This window comes from Helianthus annuus, chromosome 5, assembly GCF_002127325.2.
Source record: "Helianthus annuus cultivar XRQ/B chromosome 5, HanXRQr2.0-SUNRISE, whole genome shotgun sequence".
Lineage (NCBI taxonomy): Eukaryota > Viridiplantae > Streptophyta > Magnoliopsida > Asterales > Asteraceae > Helianthus > Helianthus annuus.
Genome location: NC_035437.2, coordinates 159,343,363 through 159,366,145, shown reverse-complemented (window position 1 = coordinate 159,366,145; position 22,783 = coordinate 159,343,363). Strand labels below are relative to the sequence as shown.

The 22,783-nt window shown below is 34.7% G+C and overlaps 1 long non-coding RNA gene and 1 pseudogene across 1 annotated transcript; one reads left to right on the top strand and one right to left on the bottom strand.

Annotated features, from left to right (window-relative positions):
• The first annotated feature begins 2,165 nt into the window (after positions 1-2,165).
• LOC110939328 lies at positions 2,166-3,508 on the top strand (annotated as a pseudogene).
• A 2,131-nt stretch (positions 3,509-5,639) lies between these two features.
• LOC110939327 lies at positions 5,640-6,105 on the bottom strand. The gene is made up of 3 exons (XR_002592168.2): positions 6,083-6,105; positions 5,896-5,964; positions 5,640-5,818 (listed from the first exon to the last, which is right to left on the bottom strand). It is a non-coding gene; the product is annotated as an uncharacterized LOC110939327 (long non-coding RNA).
• Between the last annotated feature and the right edge of the window lie 16,678 nt (positions 6,106-22,783).

Here is a 22,783-nt window from a genome sequence, read left to right as displayed (position 1 = left end):
ACGAGTTCGAGACCTCGAGTTACAACATGAGATCCGACGACTTAAGCAACGGGTCCGAGATCTTGAGGCATCATGGTTGACTTGGGAGGAAACTGAACTGGGAGGATTTGTCTGGGACGATTCAACCAGGGAAGAGGAGGATCCTTTCGAAGGCGACCCTATCTATAATGTGTCACCCGTGTTTGATGAATATGATTTCGATGAAGAAGAATGTTTGTTGGTGAAAACGCTTCTTAACGGAATTATTGTGCAAGATGATGAAGATGTTATAAATAAACAGAATTTTGATTGTGATGCTAAGCGTCAAGTGCAGAAATATTCAAAGATTTCTTCAGGTAACCTTATTGGATTTTTGAAGGATGTCGTGGCTACAAAAGGTGGTGCTACGGTGACCACCGATGATGATATTGTGGCTAACAGTGGTCAACCACTTTCCTTGGATGACCCAAAGATCTCACAAGTAAGTTTGGGAGGTTTGAATTTTAGCCATCACATTACCATATCTCCTTCAAATTTGCAATTTGAAAATATGGAAAAGAATAAAATTATATATATCTATGGAACCCATTAAGTCTAACCAACACTCAAATCAATATCCACCATTGGATTTGGCTGAGATTAAATCTCAGCCACTTAAACTCATAAAAATAACTTCTCTAATGACAGTTCAAAGTAGTTTCCTGGGCCTCCACATTTTCCTACCCATGTTCTCCCCAAATCACCATTAATTGTAACTAGCCATTGAAAGTCCTTGAAATGGCAGTTCTACAATCTCTCTCCTCAAATCATGAGGTTTCAGGCGGTTTCCGTCCTCCCCACCCACGTTTCCCGCTTTCTCCTCCCCAACCGCCCCAGGTCACCCACTATAAATCCTCCTCTACCCAGCATCATCAAGCCTCGCTCTTTCCTATTTTGCATCGGTTATCAAGGTTTCTCTATTTCTCTGGATCCCCTTCCACATGTCGCGGCTCTCTATGCCATACATACACAAATCAACCTTCTCTGATCTCTTATGGTTTCTCCCCCACTGCAATTGAAGAAGAATTTGTGAACACATCATCACAGAGCATATTTGAGGTTCGTCTTAGGGTTTTTCCCCTTAATTCGCGTCTTCTTTATTACTAAAGCCATCAGATTGTTCATTGCTTCTCAAACCAATATCATACTGTGATCTGGATTTGCTTCATATTTTTCTAACAATTGTAGGTTATCCGTAAGACTCCCTTGAAGATTCTCTCAGTTGATACGCAGATCCCTCGCTTCCTTTGACTTCCTGTATTTCAATTTGATTGTAAGTTTTTTCATCCGATTACTGTACTTTCAGTTAATTAATTAGTTTATGCAATCATCATGTATCTGAATTTAATCATCCTGTTTTTTTGTACCGCCTGTATGCCCCTATTATTAGACGCCATTGTTTTTGAAATAGCTCCTACATTACTTACGTTTTGAATTCAATATCCAGCATTTACACGCACTGGACTTGTAAGCAGATCTCTGAGCCTGTCTGTCTACATAATTAACTAATTAATAGGCCATTTAGATTCTAAAGTTACATCATCACTTTTGGGATATAAGTTGTAGTGATCTGAATCAGGTAGCTTTCATATGAATAATGGTGATCTGTAAAGCTTTACTCATGACCACTTGAAAGTTGCTTTTACACTAGAAGTTTTCCTTGATTAAGGGTGTAGGGAGTGGTTAAACACTTTGAGTGGCAAAATAAAAAATCAACCAATGAGAGTGTGCCATGTCAAAGTGGTAAACTATGCTCAAAATGGTGGCAATGGTTTAGACACTTGGTGAAGTGGTAAACTATTTTTTTTTAAAAAAAAGGAAAAAGGTGTGATTGGTTGAGATTGGATTGGACCCCACCCCACAATACCCTCTCTCTCACATCCCTCCCTCTTCTCGAATCGGTATCCACTCACCGATTTTACCCCCCTTTTCGGCAAATGGTGTTCGGCAAACAAGTTGGCATTGGTTTGCCAATCGGTAAAGTGGGTTTACCACTTTCCACACCGTACACCCTAAGTTATTGTATTTAATATGAAGCCCTAGCTATATTATAACAAAATGAACTTAACGGTACCCGCTAATCACTAACTAGTAACTACCATGCTTACATTGATGTGTTTTAATTTTTATTGGATAGTTAAAGAACAATGAGCTACCCAAATGGATTGGTATCACAAGGGAATCAGCCTCTTTTCTCATTTGGGGTTATCACAGATGTCCAGTATGCTGATATTCCTGATGGGCGTTCGTTTCTTGGTGTTCCTAGATATTACAGAAACAGCATTCTAGTGTTGCAAAAGGCAGTACAAAATTGGAATAATCACCAAAATATTAGTTTTTCGCTGAACTTGGTGACATTGTTGATGGGTTTTGTCCCAAAGACCAATCTTTAGACGCTGTCAAGAAAGTAGTTAAAGAATTTGATAAGTTCAATGGTCGTGTGTATCATATGATTGGCAATCACTGCCTCTATAATCTCCCCCGCAGCAAGTTGCTCCCGTTGATGACTTTTCCTAATGTTGAACGTGCTTACTATGACTTTTCTCCGATCCCAGAGTACAGATTTGTTGTTTTTGATGGTTATGATAATAGTGCAATTGGTTGGCCTCATGATCATCCTCACACCATTGATGCCATAAACTTACTTAACGAGAAAAACCCCAATTTGGAAAAGAATAGCCCAGATGGATTAGTCGATTTTGAAAGAAGGTTCCTGAAATTCAATGGGGGAGTTGGGAAAGAACAGTTGAAATGGCTAGACAAAACACTCCAAGATGCGACAAAATCCAATCAAAAAGTTGTTGTATGCTGCCATATTCCCCTAGATCCCGGAGCTTCATCAAAACAAGCACTTTTATGGAATTACGATGAAGTTATGGATGTGATACACCAGTATGATTGTGTGAAGGTTTGCTTAGCTGGCAATGCTCATAAAGGTGGACACTTTCTTGACTCTTGTGGGGTACATCATCGGGTACTTGAAGCAGCACTGGCATGTCCTCCTGGCACGAATGCATTTGGATATATAGATGTTTATGAAGATAGGCTATCGCTTATTGGTACTGATCGAATGGCTAGCAGTGAAATGGTTTTAAACCACTAAATATACTAGATTATATCTGCTTTATCCGAGCTTTATAGGTATATATGTGAATTAATGTACTGAAAGGCATTTGAGTTACTGGCATACATGTCATTGGGTTTGTACTGAATCAATTCGTTGTGACATTTGAAATGTAAACAAGACATTTTTTTGTAACTGCATTTGTAGGTTAAGAACACCGTTCATCATATATGAACATAGAGTATGTCTTCTTTTGTATTTAAAGAAACAAGCACGATTAAATTGTATTGTATTATAAACAACCATCTTTTAGTTAAAACCAAATTAGGATTCCTTTTTCTGTATTTAAGTATGCAGAAAATAATCTTATAGAAGAAACCAGCCAATAAGACTATGGAGAAAGCAGAAAAGCAGACAGATGCAATATCAAGGGACACATGGCGACCTGTGATTGCTTGGATCTTGAACAAGTTGTTACTTTATGAGCATCTGTGGTCTGGCCGTATGCCACCTCTTCTTCATGAGGATTTAGTGCAAAGGCCCTCACAAAATAACTCCAGGAGGTATATCTCTCTCAATAGTCTATGTGAATGAGCTGTTAACAAACAAACGTGGTAAGTAAAACAATATTTGTAACCATGATGAGGATAGGCAATCCAGAGATGGTAACAAACAAACGTGGTAAGTAATATTTTTTTTCCTATTTCTTCTCTCCTTTTGTGTACACATTGCCATTATCATTACATTTAAAAACCAAACCCCACCTTAATATCATATTTAACATGGATCTTTTCTTTTAAAAAACAAGGAAGTGTAGTTATGAGACTATGACAAGGAACAACCCGTCCACCGGACGGGTATTAAACTAGTTTCGATTGTGCGAGATATATCTTACGCGAAAAAAGATGAAGATCCATGTGAACAAAAAATAATTTTGAAAAGTCAAATGGTGAGGTCCAATAGAAAAATTGTTGATGAGAAATTTATGGCATCTCAAGATAAGTTGAAAATTCAAATGAAAGATATTGATTTTTGTGACAATTACCCGATTTATCTTTCCTCAGTTCGGGATAATACCGAAAATAAAGATGGTGTACATTCCATGCATATTAATAGGCCACGTCATGGTATGGATGCCAATTTGAAAAACGTGGAAGCTTCATATCAAATGGATATATATTGTGGGCTACAAGAACATGCTAAAATAGTTGGAGAACCATGCAAAATTATGTTGGAAGTGGGCTTGCTAGCTAATGGAAATAATACAAAGAAACTAGGGGATTGTGTGCCTTTTATATGCAACAATAATCGGCAAAACATAGCAGACTCTAGTAAAGTGTCGATTGTGAACATGAGTTGGTGTAATGTTGCATTTGACCCGGGTGGTACAAGTCTAGAGTCGGGCAAGATGATCAAAGAAGTTGGACTGTTTAATCGGGTCGTCACAATAATAATTCAAAACCGGGTTGATGTTCCTTTTGATCCAGATGGCTTTGGTTCAAAAACAAAACTCGAGGACGAGTTTTTCTCGAAGATAGGGAGAATGATGCAAATTATATTCATATTTATTTTTATTATTTATTTAGATTTCAATTTCCTATTTTATCGTATTTGTTTCCTAGTTACATTATGATTGGAGCTAGTGTTTATTGTTATTTAGTTTTTGATTGAATTTTAATAGAAAAGAACGTTGTTCTTGAACCTTTCGGTTCGTTTATCGTCTTTGATTAATCATTACGCTTTTGAGCCATTTGATTGCACGCGGAACTGCATCACTAATAACCATTTTTATATTTACCTTGTTTGTCATGTTTTCTTGTCAACTTCGTACTTTACCTTGCTCCCCTTGCTAATTTCAATCACCTGCAAAATTGCAAAAAAAAAAAAGACAGGATTCATGATAAATTCTTTATGATACACACACAATCCCTTTGTATACATACATAAACACACGGTCCCATATGCATAGATGGTGATTTCTAAAGGTTGCATTTAAACATACACAAATTAATGGGTTATTTTAGGTTATTTCTAATAGATCAAACTGATAAAATTAAAACAAAATAGTTGAAAGAGAAAGTGGCCATAGCAGGTCTAATGGTTCAAAAGGGTCAAAAATTACTCAAAGCTTATTCTGATGTATAAAGATTTCTTAATTATTTTAATCAGCATATCAGATTATTATAAGGGGTAAATACAAAGCTTATTCTAATAAGGCCACCACCATTATCCTATAGGAAGACCCTAATGTCTCTATCACCTTTGTTGCGCCCAAGCTCGTAGCCAGAGTAATTGCGAGGCACTGAAGCAGAAGCCAAACATCATTGACGTTACCAATGTAAACAAAAATAGAACCATGCAACTGACAGCCTTATCGAAGTATTCGTCGGAACCCTAGTCTTGACTAGAATCTGATTTTTCGCCAATCAATTCATCACCTTTGCCGAAATTACAATTTTTACAAATCAGTTCATTAAATCAGACACAACTTTAAGTTTTTGCCTCTTTATGGCTTTGTCTTAGTTATAAAATAGAAAGGGGAAAAACTTATGGCGGGTCAACCCAATCCAACCCATTTTGAGCCACAAAGAGTTCTCAAACCCTCGTGCTTGACAACATCTACAGAGATGAGAGAACCAACGGAGTTACCATACCATCTTCTTAAGAGTTGTTCAGGGTCTTCTTCTGCCTCTTGTCCAAAATCAATCAAACGCAAAATAGAAGAAGAAATCAGCCCTATACAGCCAGACATCCAAATTAAAACAAAATAGAAGCACAATTGATGCATAAATCGAATGTCTGGGAGTACGTACCTTCCAAGGAAATCGAGAAAAGCTTCCCATATACTCATGACGTTCCACAACATAACCCAATTCATGAATCTGTTATCATAAACTTAAATACAAGCATGATATATAAAAATCATAACATAACCCAATTCATGAATCTGTTTTAACAAATGAAGTTCCATAATTGTTCATAAGTCAAATTTTCAATTACCATTACGAATTAATAGATTCAAATGTAACGTTTCCATTTTTTCATATAAGAGTTATAAGTTGTTTAAATTTATTAACCACTAGTAACTAGTTTTATTTTTAAAATAATTATTCAACCCATATAGTTTTAAAAACTGTTTTATATATATTTGGTAGGAATGTTATACTAATTAATTGGCTTATATATGTGTGAAATTTCTATTTCTATATTAAAATAAAGTATATAAAAACTTATATTATTAAATGGGTAGACTGGTAGAGTACGGGTAAGTTGACTGTTAGAAATATGAATTACCTAGACGAACCTAGGAACCGTTTAATAATTAAATTATAAAAATACATTATATTTGAACTTACACCGTTTTTAATGAAACTTGGTTCGAAATGTAGATACCAATATTCTCGTTCTAATGACATATTCATTGTTGTATAAAACGTCATATTTTAGAAGTTATAAACGCCAAATGAGTGAAGCAGCTGAATTAGTTATAATTATAAAAATAAAATAATAATAATAAAAAGAAAAAGAAAAAAATCTTAACATACATTCAATACACGTAGGTGTGAATTATAATTATAAAAATAAAATAATCTTAACCTACATTAAATTCAAAACACACGTAGGTGTGTACGTGTAAGACTTCAAATCAAAAAGCATCCCATGCAAACTTACACTCCAAGAAATTTGAAAGTACTATAAATAGAGATGACCATTTCACAATTCCCTCTACTAATTCCTTTTCTTCCCTATCGCCATCTTTCTGTCCCTTTTATATATCTATTTTTCTTAAGTATTATACATATAATACTCCAAAGCACTGTCCCGTTTTAAGTGTTTTAACTCCCGATCACCGCTACCCTTTCCGATGAATCTGAGCCTCATAACGCATGTCAAGGCTCTGCCTGACTAAGTTCGTTAGGGTTCTGTCTCGTGACATAGGGACAAGGTTGAATTAGGGGTACTATACTTACCACGAGTGCATTATATATTTTTAATAGCTCAGAAATTATACCCAAGATTTATACCAGGAGGTTTTCTAGTTGAACCCAAAAGTTACAAAGTGAGTCCATTCTCTTTTCTCACCATTTTATTCCCTTTTTGTGATATAATTTTATTAAAAAATGTCCCAAATTGATCCATTAGTGAAAGCCCAGACCCCCAAAACTCTAATCCATATCAAAAATCAAGAAAAATGATACTTTTGACCCTCTCGCGGGTCGCGTAAAGCACAAGAAGGCCCTTACGCGGGGCGTGTCAACTTGAGAGTTGACCGGATAAGCATCCGGGGCTACGTGTTATCCACGTGGCACACCTACTGATGACCCAGCAACCCTACGCGTAGACTAGGCGGCTACGCGGGCCGCGTAAGGATCAAGCAAGGGCTCACGCGGGCCGCATGAGACCCAAATTTCTGCTATAAATAGGACAGGCTACGAGCATTCCTCTGATGTCGAAACCAAAACTCAAAAACGAAGTTTGGCTGCTCAAATTCGAAATTTACTTTTAATATAGCGAGGCGCTGCTACGATACAGGGTATTAACTCAATCGCTGCTACGATTCAATGTCCGATCGATTGAAACTATCCGATGAATGTTTAAGTGCTGCCCAAACCCGGGTTATACTTTGTCATTCGTCGTGATTCCGACAGGATGTTTGAGTGTCGCCCGAACTCGGGCTATACTCTGTCATTCGTTGCGAATCCGCTGGATGTTTCAGTATCGCACTTTGTCATTCGTTGTGAGGATTTTAATCTCGTGAGCTTATCGTAAAAGTTGTATTCAGTTATTTACCTAGTTTCGTGTGCATTATTGTTTAAATTAGGTTATCAGGCTTATCAGTAGGCTAAACTTTACCCCATACACTTACAATCAAAGTAGATGCTAGTTCTCAGAAGAATTTGAATCAGGAAGCTTGTTAAATCAATACTGCATGCTTATAATGTGAGTCATTCTCTTTTTATCAACAATGCTTTACAATACTCCAATTACTTTCAAAAGTTATAATTACAGGGATTAAGTCGTGGTTATCTTGAATCACTGGCTAGTGGGGTATTGTGCAAATTACTAATTTCTCACGGTTAGGCTAATAAATCCTAATAGTGATAATCATCACTACTAAGGTGAAAGGACCCAATAGTGGTATGACCATCGTCACCAGGCGGTGACACGGCGCCAGATAAAAATAAAGATAAAAGCCATCGTAATCGCTCTTATGTTGTAATTTATAACTAAGGGTCATTTTATAAAAATGAATGAACTCACTCAGTATTTCCTGTGACAAAACTTTTTTAAAACGCGTTTCAGGTAATTACAAGTAGATTGGAGTAAGAGTTGGATACGGCACCAACAAGACTTACAGAAGTGGCTCGTTTTATTAAATTAAGAATTATCATTTTATGTATTCGTGTTTATCCCATATTAAAAGCTACCTTTGTAAAACATGGGTTTATTCCCATCTATTTAATAAATAAAATCCGGTGTTTCTAAACTCTTATATTTTTCCTAACTCACGGTTCTGATGAAATTTCCGCTGCACTACTTTTCAAAAATTACCACCGGTACCACTTAGCTGTTTGCGGCTCCCGATTCCGTCCAGGGTGGGGTCGGGGGTCGTGACAGAAGGTGGTATCAGAGTCACTTGTTTAAGCTATTTAGGTGTTCTTTTAATACCTAAACTTAAACAATAAAGTTAGGAAATTAATACAAAGTAACATATGTGTTATTTTTGTAGATTTAAATATATGAATATATATATATATATATATATGTAGATATGCACATATGATTCCTGGAAGTATTGTTTTGTTTTAATTATTCTGTGATATTAATAATTGAAAATGTTTGCCATTCAGATGTCGAATGAAGTATCACATAATCCAGAAGTTCATGCTAATAATGAAAATCCTTTGGATAAAAATGCTATAGAAAATATAATAGCCCAAGGAATAGCTAATGCTATACCTTTAATAATTAAAGCTGTTAAAAACTCCGTAGAACCCACCAAAGTTGTGAGTAGCAAGTATACTCGTGATGAAAGTTTTAGCCATAGTGTCAATGGAGGCAATGATGATATTATCAAAGCCCCATTTCCCAAGAAAATGAAGGTTATGACTCTCGGGTGTACCTACAAAGAATTTCTAGCTTGTAAACCAACTAAGTTCGCAGTCAGTGAAGGAGCCACGGCTGCTCTGCGATGGTTGGAAAAGACGGAAGTTGTTCTTAAGATCAGCAAATGTACCGAAGAAGACAAGGTGATGTATGCTTCCAACCTCTTTAAGGAAGAAGCCTTAGAATGGTGGAATACAATTCTTCAGGCAAAAGGAAGTAACATGGCTTATGCCATGAACTGGGAAAAATTCAAGGAAATGACAGAAAGGAAATTTTGTCCTTCTTATGAAAAGGAACGAATGGCTAACGAGTTCCTAAATCATAAAATGATAGATGTGAATTGTCGGGAGTATACGACAACGTTCTTCGAATATGCAAGAATGGTACCAACTCTGGCTTCGCCAGAACCCGTACTAATTTCTCGTTATATTTGGGGATTAGTTAGCGAAATCCGAGACATGGTTAAGGCCACTAGACCACAGACTATTGAAGAAACAGTTGAACTAGCTAACATCCTGACAGATGGACTAATCCGCACAAGAGAAGAAAACAAGAAAAAAGAGTTGGCCCGGAAAGTTTCCCAAGAATTCAAGAAAAAAAAAGAACTGAACTGTCATTGGAGCAACCTGCCTGCAGAAATTGTAACAAAAAGCATTCAGGAAGATGTCGTTTTAGGAGACACCCTATTGTGACTTCTGCAAGATGACCGGGCATATAGAGGAAGAGTGTAGATGGACAACTAATACCTGTTTCAATTGCGGAGAAAGAGGACACATCAAACGATATTGCCCGAAACTGACACGGCGCCAGATAAAAATAAAGATAAAAGCCATCGTAATCGCTCTTATGTTGTAATTTATAACTAAGGGTCATTTTATAAAAATGAATGAACTCACTCAGTATTTCCTGCTGACAAAACCTTTTTAAAACGCGTTTCAGGTAATTTCAAGTAGATTGGAGTAAGAGTTGGATATGGCACCAACAAGACTTACAGCAGTGGCTCATTTTATTAAATTAAGAATTATCATTTTATGTATTCAGGTTTATCCCATATTAAAAGCTACCTTTGTAAAACATGGGTTTATTCCAGACGTAATCGCTGAGGCATATAGAGGAAGAGTGTAGAAGGACAACTAATACCTGTTTCAATTGCGGAGAAAGAGGACACATCAAACGATATTGCCTGAAACTGACCAAAGCACTCGACAAACAAGACAAAAGCAACAGACGGAGCTAAGAAGAACGCGCAAGCATTCGTACTTACTACGCAAGAAGCAGAAATGATTCCAGACGTAATCGCTGATATCTAATATCTAAGTTAAGTTATTATTTAACCCTAGTACAAATAAAAGTTTATAAATAAATGCATTTTGTCAAGTACTTCATCTATTCTGAACCATAACAGACTTATTTGGTATTCACTTTCATTGAATCATTTAATTGGTTACGACACTCTGTGGTGGCGTTTTCTTTATTTTGAAGCTTGCGCTAATCTTATTTTCACACCTGATGTACGAATTTATTTATTTAATTTCTGTTAGTTCTTTATCTTAAACAGTCTTAATACTATTATGTGTTAAGATAAGAGTACACAAATTCATATCATATTCCGGTGTATCTCTAAAGTTTCTTTCATCATTGATCATTGATCGAAAATTCTATGATATTCATTTGGTCTTTTCATCATCAATTGAAAATCCTATTCGAAATGAATATCCAAATTTACTTCATTAAAGCTTTCAGTTGATTACATGGTGAATTTGTTCGATCACCGTAATTATTGAACTATTTCAATCATTACGACACCTTGCGGTGTCGGTATAAACTTGTAACTTGGGCTAATCACAATCATACGAATCATTCAAAACCACATTTGTCTTTCGTTTGACTCATCATTGAAAAAAAAGTCTTAACGCAATTATGTATTAAGACAATGATACACTAAACTCTGTTGTATTTCGGTGTATCCTTGCAATTCAATAAATGTCAACACATTGATTTTTCTCATATCATGGTTTAATAGTTGACAAATCATTTTCGTGCTTCTATTTCAGATTGTTGATTCTGAGTCTTCCTTAATTGACAACTAAAGTAATTTTTCCTTTGACAATGAATTCTATTGATTCTAAAAGTCATTCACAACTTGTAAACATTCGATTTGGACGTCTATTGATCAAATATCTCTTTTGGCTTGAACCTAGTCATCTTGGAAATTAAATCATTCATCTCGTTCGTTTGACATCGATTTTTTTTAGTAATTCAGTTGAACCATTGAGTCCTATTTATTGTAAAACTCGTATCCACAAAATTTGAATATGTCTTGATTCTGTGTCATTTACCTTAATACTGTTCTTATTGACTAAGACGTGACATAACTCTAGAGGAGACATCGTAACCCAAATCTCGAGGACGAGATTTAAAACAAGGAGGGGAGGATGTAACGTTTCCATTTTTTTCATATAAGAGTTATAAGTTGTTTAAATTTATTAACCACTAGTAACTAGTTTTATTTTTAAAATAATTATTCAACCCGTATAGTTTTAAAAACTATTTTATATATATTTGGTTGGAATGTTATACTAATTAGTTGGCTTATATATGTGTGACATTTCTATTTCTATATTAAAATAAAGTATATAAAAACTTATATTATTAAATGGGCAGACTGGTAGAGCACGGGTAAGTTGACTGTTAGAAATATGAAGTACCTAGACGAACCTAGGAACCGTTTAATAATTAAATTATAAAAATACATTATATTTGAACTTGCTCCGTTTTTAATGAAACTTGGTTCGAAATGTAGATACCAATATTCTCGTTCTAATGACATATTCATTGTTGTATAAAGCGTCATATTCTAGAAGTTATAAACGCCAAATGAGTGAAGCAGCTGAATTAATTATAATTATAAAAATAAAATAATAATAATAATAAAAAGAAAAAAAATCTTAACTTACATTCAAAATACACGTAGGTGTGAATTATAATTATAAAAATAAAATAATCTTAACCTACATTAAATTCAAAACACACGTAGGTGTGTACGTGTAAGACTTCAAATCAAAAAGCATCCCATGTAAACTTACACTCCAAGAAATTTGAAAGTATTATAAATAGAGATGACCATTTCACAATTCCCTCTGATAATTCCTTTTCTTCTCTATCGCCGTCTTTCTGTCCCTTTTATATATCTATTTTTCTTAAGTATTATACATATAATACTCCAAAGCACTGTCCCGTTTTAAGTGTTTTAACTCCCGATCACCGCTACCCTTTCTGATGGATCTGAGCCCCATAACGCATGTCAAGGCTCTGCCTGGGCAAGTTCGTTAGGGTTTTGTCTCGTGACATAGGGACAAGGTTGAATTAGGGGTACTATACTTACCACGAGTGCATTATATATTTTTAATAGCTCAGAAATTATACCCAAGATTTATACCAGGAGGTTTTCTAGTTGAACCCTAAAGTTACAAAGTGAGTCCATTCTCTTTTCTCACCATTTTATTCCCTTTTTGTGATATAATTATATTAAAAAATGTCCCAAATTGATCCATTAGTGAAAGCCCGGACCTCCAAAACTCTAATCCATATCAAAAATCAAGAAAATCATATTTTTGACCCTCTCGCGGGCCGCGTAAAGCACAAGAAGGCCCTTGCGGGGCGCGTCAACTTGAGAGTTGACCGGATAAGCATCCGGGGCTACGTGTCATCCACGTGGCACACCTACTGATGACCCAGCAACCCTACGCGTAGACTAGGCGGCTAAGTGGGCCGCGTAAGGATCGAGCAAGGGCTCACGCGGGCCGCGTGAGACCCAAATTTCTGCTATAAATAGGACAGGCTACGAGCATTCCTCTGATGTCGAAACCAAAACTCAAAAACGAAGTTTGGCTGCTCAAATCCGAAATTTACTTTTAATACAGTGAGGCGCTGCTACGATACAGGGTATTAACTCAATCGCTGCTACGATTCAATGTCCGATCGATTGAAACTATCCGACGAATGTTTAAGTGCTGCTCAAACCCGGGTTATACTTTGTCATTCGTCGTGATTCCGACAGGATGTTTGAGTGTCGCCCGAACTCGGGCAATACTCTGTCATTCGTTGCGAATCCGCTGGATGTTTAAGTATCGCATTTTGTCATTCGTTGTGAGGATTTTAATCTCGTGAGCTTATCGTAAAAGTTGTATTCAGTTATTTACCTAGTTTCGTGTGCATTATTGTTTAATTTCCTGCTGACAAAACTTTTTTAAATCGCGTTTCAGGTAATTACAAGTAGATTGGAGTAAGAGTTGGATACGACACCAACAAGACTTGCAGAAGTGGCTCATTTTATTAAATTAAGAATTATCATTTTATGTATTCGGGTTTATCCCATATTAAAAGCTACCTTTGTAAAACATGGGTTTATTCCCATCTATTTAATAAATAAAATCCGGTGATTCTAAACTCTGATATTTTCCCTAACTCACGGTTCTGATGAAATTTCCGCTGCACTACTTTTCAAAAATAACCACCGGTACCACTTGGCTGTTCGCTGCTCCCGATTCCGTCCAGGGTGGGGTCGGGGGTCGTGACAAAGGTGGTATCAGAGCCACGTGTTTAAGCTATTTTATTTAGGTGTTCTTTTAATACCTAAACTTAAACAATAAAGTTAGGAAATTAATACAAAGTAACATATGTGTTATTTTTGTAGATTTAAATATATGAATATATATATATATATATATATATATATGTAGATATGCACATATGATTCCTGGAAGTATTGTTTTGTTTTAATTATTCTGTGATGTTAATAATTGAAAATGTTTGCCATTCAGATGTCGAATGAAGTATCACATAATCCAGAAGTTCATGCTAATAATTAAAATCCTTTGGATAAAAATGCTATAGAAAATATAATAGCTCAAGGAATAGCTAATGCTATACCTTTAATAATTAAAGCTGTTAAAAACTCCGTAGAACCCACCAAAGTTGTGAGTAGCAAGCATACTCGTGACGAAAGTTTTAGCCATAGTGTCAATGGAGGCAATGATGATATTATCAAAGCCCCATTTCCCAAGAAAATGAAGGTGATGACTCTCGGGTGTACCTACAAAGAATTTCTAGCTTGTAAACCAACTAAATTCGCAGGCAGTGAAGGAGCCACGGCTGCTCTACGATGGTTGGAAAAGACGGAAGTTGTTCTTAAGATCAGCAAATGTACCGAAGAAGACAAGGTGATGTATGCTTCCAACCTCTTTAAGGAAGAAGCCTTAGAATGGTGGAATACAATTCTTCAGGCAAAAGGAAGTGACATGGCTTATGCCATGAACTGGGAAAAATTCAAGGAAATGACAGAAAGGAAATTTTGTCCTTCTTATGAAAAGGAACGAATGGCTAACGAGTTCCTAAATCATAAAATGATAGATGTGAATTGTCGGGAGTATACGACAACGTTCTTCGAATATGCAAGAATGGTACCAACTCTGGCTTCTCCAGAACCCGTACTAATTTCTCGTTATATTTGGGGATTAGTTAGCGAAATCCGAGACATGGTTAAGGCCACTAGACCACAGACTATTGAAGAAACAGTTGAACTAGCTAACATCCTAACAGATGGACTAATCCCCACAAGAGAAGAAAACAAGAAAAAAGACTTGGCCCGGAAAGTTTCCCAAGAATTCAAGAAAAAAAAAAGAACTGAATTGTCATTGGAGCAACCTGCCTGCAGAAATTGTAACAAAAAGCATTCAGGAAGATGTCGTTTTAGGAGAACACCCTACTGTGACTTCTGCAAGATGACCGGGCATATAGAGGAAGAGTGTAGATGGACAACTAATACCTGTTTCAATTGCGGAGAAAGAGGACACATCAAACGATATTGCCCGAAACTGACACGGCGCCAGATAAAAATAAAGATAAAAGCCATCGTAATCGCTCTTATGCTGTAATTTATAACTAAGGGTCATTTTATAAAAATGAATGAACTCACTCAGTATTTCCTGCTGACAAAACCTTTTTAAAACGCATTTCAGGTAATTACAAGTAGATTGGAGTAAGAGTTGGATATGGCACCAACAAGACTTACAGAAGTGGCTCATTTTATTAAATTAAGAATTATCATTTTATGTATTCAGGTTTATCCCATATTAAAAGCTACCTTTGTAAAACATGGGTTTATTCCCATCTATTTAATAAATAAAATCCGGTGTTTCTAAACTCTAATATTTTTCCTAACACACGGTTCTGATGAAATTTCCGCAGCACTACTTTTCAAACATAACCACGGGTACCACTTGGCTGTTCGTGGCTCCCGATTCCGTTCAGGGTGGGGTCGGGGGTCGTGACATCAAACTTCTACAGTATTGTTGCCAGTGAATTTGATCTCCCTCGCTCCATCTTCATCTACAACAAAACAACCAAAGATAGCCTAGAAATTGATGATAGATCTGAGAAAAAAATTTAGCATAAAATAAAATTAAACCTACCTGTATCTTTTTTCCCACAGATTACAACCACACAAAAAGTAAGAAATTGTGAGCGCCCATTCCAGGAATTCAAAGATCCAGAGAGGAAACTATGGTGGGTTGCTCGATTTCTCTCTGTCTCTTGCGTCTCTTGATGAAGCCGTGAATGTGAAAGGAGTAGATGTAGGGGTTTCCATTATGAATTCATTGAAAGGAATGTGAAAGGAGGGGCGGAGGGTTGGAAAGGATTTTGAGTGTGTGAGTATAGGGTGTAGGTGTAATTTACTATTATACCCTTATAGTGTCTTAAAATTTTACACTCATTCCAATTTTACCCTTATAAAACAAGCATTGTACATATCGCTTTAAGTGTTGGATACGATGTAAAATTACATGCTTGTACACCACATTTGCTTTATATAGTTATATAGATATATAGATTAAGCCTATTGGGAATACCCCTATTAAGCCTATTATATATATATATATATATATATATATAGATTTCGATGGACGATAAATAGTAACTTTATTTTTATAATAATATATAGTTTTTTATTATTTTATTATTTAATATATTATAATAGTTTATTATTATATTTACTTTTAATAACATATTTTTCTTTTTCTAATCATTTATTTCCTTTACCTTTTTTCTAATAATTGTTTTTTTTTTCCTTTATTAACATATATTAATTTATCGATTAATTGATACTTCTTTAATAAGTTATGTTTATAACTTTTTTCTAAAAATTTAAGTACGTAGTTGTGCCTGATTTCTTTCACTGACATTCCCTTATAAGTTTTGTTAAAACGAGGTTATACTCAAAATAAAGTATTTATTTGGTATCATAAAATGGTACGATGATAAACTAAATCGTTCTAATGATTTGACTTTCTAAACAACATGCTTTATTTTCAAATCACGTTTGTTTTACATTATTATTTGCTCGGTTTCGCCGCAACACGTGATATAAAAAAACTAGTTGGTATAATACCTGACCCTCTTCCTTAAAAGGTTTATATTTAATTATTAGATATGATAACAAAGCAATAATTAAATCAACTAGGTTTAAAGAAGTTCGCCGCGTTGCGGCGAATTTCTTTTGTTATTTAGTTTGTGTTTACGTGTGTTTTGAAATCACTACGAGCGTATTGCGAACGGAACTGCTGACAATAATAAAAAGAAAATGTAGAAAAAAACACTAAAAGATAACCGAAAGAAAATCAACCAAAAAGTTGCATGGTAACGATTTTGTTCGTATGAAACTCGTGGTCAGAGATGAGCAAATTGTTCTGGGTACCGGTACCAAATTTGCCGAACCGAAAGATCTTAAGTACCAATTCGGTACCGACTTTTGGCGTTCCTGGTACCGGTTCACTACCGTTTTTTACCTTCATATACCGATACTGTAACCAGTATTTTCGGTATTAGTACCGATTTTGTATCAGTTGGCACCGAGCTCAACCATACCCCTAAAACTAAAAAAGAAAAAATTAAAAGTTGAAGAAAATCAACAAAAAAAGTTGTACAATACCGTTGTTCGTACGGTAACCGTGATTAGGAATGAGCAAATGGTACCGGGTAGCAGCTCTGAATTTCCCAAACCAAAAGATTTTCAATATCAATTGGGCATCAACTTTTGGCATTTTCTGTATTATTGTAAGTTTTTACCTTCATGTACTGATACTGAACATGAACGTTCCGGTATTTTCAATACCAGTATTGATTCGATACCGGTTGACACCAAGCTTATCTCAACCCCTGATACTAAAAAAAGGATTAAAGTTAAAAACTAAAAAAATAACTATTATTATAATATTAAAATAATAAAATTATTAAAAAACTATATATTATTATAGTATTAAAATCACTATTCATTTCAATTGGTTTATTAATATATAGTAATAATAATAATAGTAATAATAATAATAATAATAGTAATAATAATAATAATATATAGTAATAGTAATAATAATTATCATTTAACTTTAGGACAACTTAATTAATGTATTAACACTAGTTGATGTTTTGCACGCGTTGCGGGTTGGCCGAATATTTCTTAACCAATTAAAAAAGACATTATCATAGTTTTGCTAAAAAAAAACTAAAACAATGGCAAGACCGTAATTTTTAGCTCGAGACAAACTGTAATTTGTCAGGACTAATAAGGGAGTGTTAGGCAGCTCCTTGACACGAATAAAAAGTTAAATCGAGTTAACCAATTAAAACAAAAACTTCTATAGTTTTGCTAAAAAAAACTAAAACGATAGCAATATTGTAATTTGAACTAAGGGCAAAATTGTAATTTTTGACTAGGGTGAAATTGTAATTTGTAACAGGGGCAAAATCGTAATTTTAGATAGGGCCAATACGTAATTTTTAACTGGGGGTAAAATCATAACATACCCGGGCCAATGAGGGAGTGTCATGCAACAGCCTAGCACTAATCCCCAACACACCTTTAAAAAAAACTAAAAGGGTGACCATACTGTAATTTTAAACTTGAGGCAAAATCGTAATTTTGGGCTGGGGTAAAATTGTAATTTGCCAAAAGCTAAAGCGGTTGCAATGCAGTAATTTTTAACAAGGGGAAAAATCATTACTTTGGGCAAATTCGTAATTTTCAACTGGGGTAAAATTATAATATACCTGGACCAATGGCGGAGTGCCAGAAAACAACCTAGCACTATTCCCTCACATTGGTTTTGTAGTGTACTAGTAGTTTTATGCTCGTCCGCGTTGCGAGTCGTTAGGCCGAATATTTCTCGACCAATTAAAAAACCACTAACAAAGTTTTGCTAAAAAAAACTAAAACGATAGCAAGACTATAATTTTGAGCTAGGGCAAAACTGAATTTATCAGGACCAATGAGCGAGTGCTATCTGTCTGACACGAATAAAAATTATATTAAGTCAACCAATTAAAAAAAACACTTCCATAGTTTTGCAAACAAATAAAAACTAGAACGATAGCAAATCTGGAATTTTGAACTGGGGGCAAAGCGTAATTTTAAACTGGGGGCAAAAGCTAATTTTAAACCGGTGGTAAAATCGTAATTTGTCAAAAGCTAAAACGATGGCAATACTGTAATTTTTAACTGGGGGCAAAATTGTAACTTTTAACAGGGGCATATTTATAAATTTAAAGGAGGGGTAATCATATTTTATTTGGGCCAATAGAAGAGTGTCAGACAACTGGCACTATTCCCTGCCACGGAAATTGTAGTGTATAGTAATAGTAATATGTTAGGACGTTAGATAATGCTTAGGCCTCTTCCTTTAAAAGGTTTATATTTAATTATAAGTAAACTGTAAAAATGGTCTCCTAGGTTTGGTCACTTTTATCACTTTAATCTAAAACTCAAACCTTTTAAATTTGGGTCATTGTGGTTTCAATTTTGTTATCGTTTTCATTCAAAAGCAAAATCTGATCAGATTTTTCAGTTAACATTCAGTTTTTTTGTCTTTTTCCTCCCTTGTAATGAAGGGCAAAATGGTCAGATTTTTTAAATTTGTTATAATAAAGCGTTAAAAAGATCATTTTGCCCTTAATTAAAGGGAGGAAAAAGACAAAAAAAAAAGAAAAAAAAAACTAGATGTTAACTGAAAAATCTGACTAGATTTTGATTTTGGATGAAAATGACAACAAAATTGAAACCAGATAAACCTGAATTCAAAAGATTTGTATTTTGAACTAAAGTGACCAAACTTTAAGGACCATTTTAACAGTTTACTTTTTACTTATTAGATATGATAACAAAGCTATAATAATTAAATCAATTATCATTTAACTAGGTTATAACCCCGTGTATTACACGGGTTGAATAAATGAATTTTATATACCAAATAATAAAGCATTATCTTTTTAAAAGCCTCTTTTATTGCACGGGTTGAATAAATTTAATTTTATATATTAAATAATAAAATAAGTTATATCTACAAGAACCATTTGTATTGTACGGGTTTAATAAATGTAATATTATATACCAAATAAAAAATATATCTTTAAAACCATTGTATTACACGGGTTGAATAAATGTAATATTGTTTACCAAATAATCAAAAAAGTTTTGTGTATTACATGGGTTGAATAAATATGATTTTATATACCAAATAATAAAAAAATATATTTAAAAAAACTAACAGATTTTTTTATATTTGAAGTAGGATAAGATTGAATATTAATCTGAACTAATAAATTTTTTTACATTTAAAGTAGGATAAGATTGAATATTAATCTTTATTTATTTAGTTATATAAGATTGAAAAATCATATGATTGAATAGGTGGGAGATTGTATGATGATAAATCGATTAACCGTACTGAATGATAAAGATAATAGTGATTGTCGAACAAATTAATTAATCGAATTTAACAGAAACTTTTGTGATGTTAGGTGGATATTTTTTTTAATTATTTGAAAGTTAATATCATTTAGTTATATAAGATTGAAAAATCATATGATTGAATAGGTGGGAGGTTGTATGATGATAAATCTGTTAACTGTACTGAATGATAAAGATAATAGTGATTGTTGAACAAATTAATTAATCGAATTTAACAGAAACATTTATGATGTTAGGTGGATATTTTTTTAATTATTTGAAAGTCAATATCAACTTTGGAATTCGTAGGAATTCTTATTAGATTTGATTAAATATTATTGATAATAAAAATTTGTATCAGATTATATTTTAGATTTGAATAAATATTATTAATAATAATAATTTGTATTAATTTAGATTAAATATTATTATTATTATTATTAGTTTATTAATAATTTTAATCAATTGAATGAGAGATTGACAAGTGTCCCAAATCAGGTTTCTTTTATTATATAGTATAGATTTAACTTCAGGACAACTTAATTAATGTATCAACATATGTTAGGACGTTAGGTAAAATCACTCTTTAAACAATTTTTGAAATTTTTTTGAACAACTTAAATTATAATGAATCCCTCTTTGATGAACACCTACCAACCCTTTACCCAATAATTTTTGAAATTATAAGAGGACCCGGGGTGGTCCGTGTTCGGCCACCCATCACGCGTGATGGGCTATATGTACACCGCCGCCACCAATTTTTTAACGCGTTATATTATTAACGCGTCATATGTATCACGCGTTGAAAATCAAAAATCCGACCGTTTCAATGATGACCGTTGAAAGCAACGGTAACTTTAATAAAAAAAAAATCCATTTTATCTATATATATACTCACATTTTAACCATTTTTTCATACACCAAACTCTATCTTTTAACCATTTTAAACCCATTTCACCCAATTTTTTATATCTTTCTCAAATGGAATTCCCTACCGATTCGACGTTTCCGATGTCTAGCGATTCCGAGTCGTCTTCCGACAACGACACGCTAAACTATTTTGTGTCGGTGTATAACGAGCTTGATGCCGAGTCGTCCCGCCCAAAGAAGAAGATGGTCGGCCGTGATCGTATACGTGCCAACGAAGTTTTGATGAACGATTATTTTGTGGAAAACCCGCTATACAATTCCGAAACGTTTAGAGATCGTTTTCGTTTATCCAAAGAATTATTTTTAAAGATTGTTGGAGACATCGAGGCAAGCGAGGGATGGTTTCAAGAAGGTTACGATGCGAGGGGCAAACCAAGTTTCACGCCGATTCAAAAATGCACGTCCGCCATTCGCCAACTAGCGACGGGTAACCCACCCGATCAATATGATGAATACCTAGCTATGTCTGAAAGAACTTCACGTGAGTGTTTGCAATTTTTTTGCAATGCGGTTATTAAGTTGTATTCTAGCGAGTTTTTACGAAAACCGACGAGCCACGACATCTCTCGTATTTATGCCGCACACGAGGCTAGATGGCATTTTCCCGGGATGCTCGGCAGCATCGATTGTACACATATCGAGTGGAAAAATTGTCCAAGAGAGTTGCGAGGGGCGTATGTGAGGGGAGACATCAAAAGACCAACCATCATACTAGAAGCGGTGGCGTCGAATGATTTATGGATTTGGCATTCGTACTTCGGTGTTCCAGGTTCAAACAACGACATCAATGTGTTGCACACGTCGCCGTTGTTCCAAAGCGTAACGGATGGTACCGTACCGCACCTTCCTCTCCTTTCTATGTTAACGGTCGACATTACAGACGAGGCTTTTATCTTGTGGATGGTATCTACCCGTCTTGGTCTGTTTTTGTGAAAGCTCCCTCATTTCCCGTCGAGGCTAAAGAAAAGGCGTTCAAAAAATTGCAAGAATCGGCAAGAAAAGATGTTGAGAGGGCGTTTGGTGTTTTAAAGGGTAGATGGGGTATACTACACCGACCGGTTCGTTCGATGACCAAGAAAGCAATACATAGCATAGTGTATGCGTGTATCATATTGCACAATATGTTGATCAAACACGACGGACGTGCAATATCCCCGGATTGGGTACCGGATCCTCCTACACAAGTTCAAGTTCCACAAGATATCCATTTACAATTGCGTAACGAAGAAACTCACTTTCGGTTGAGATACGATTTAATCGAACTAGTAGGTTCTCTAGGTTTGGAGTTTCCAGATTCGGACGAGGAGTAGTTTTTTTTTTTTTTTTAAATTGTATGTTCCTAGTATGTTAAATTCGAGGAGTAGGGTTTTTTTTTTTTTTTAAATTGTATGTTCCTAGTATGTTAAATTGAACTAGTATGTTTTAAAATTAGTGAAATTTTTAATTTAGTGTTTTATTTTTATTTTCTAATTTAAAAATGAAAATTAAAAAAATTGGGAGGGAGTGATAGAATTCCATCACTAGTGATTCCACCCCTAGTCCATTTCTATCACTAGTGATGGAAATATGGTTGATGACATGGCATTAGTTGATTGGATAGTGGGAGTGATGGAATCCATCACTAGTGATTCCACCCCTAGTCCCCTAATGATTAAGTCGGCTATGCCCATTTTAAGACCCAAACTGTTATTTGTTATAATTGTACTTGTTAAATTATTTAATAAATTACACATTAAATTTATACAATAACTAAGTGTTAAAACTTAAATACAGTAATTTAAAAAACAATGAAAATGATTGGGTTAAGTGGGCACCAAAAAAAGTTAATATATTTAGGTGGCGTAGAGTGCAAGACCGATTAGCAACAATGAGAGGGTTAAAAA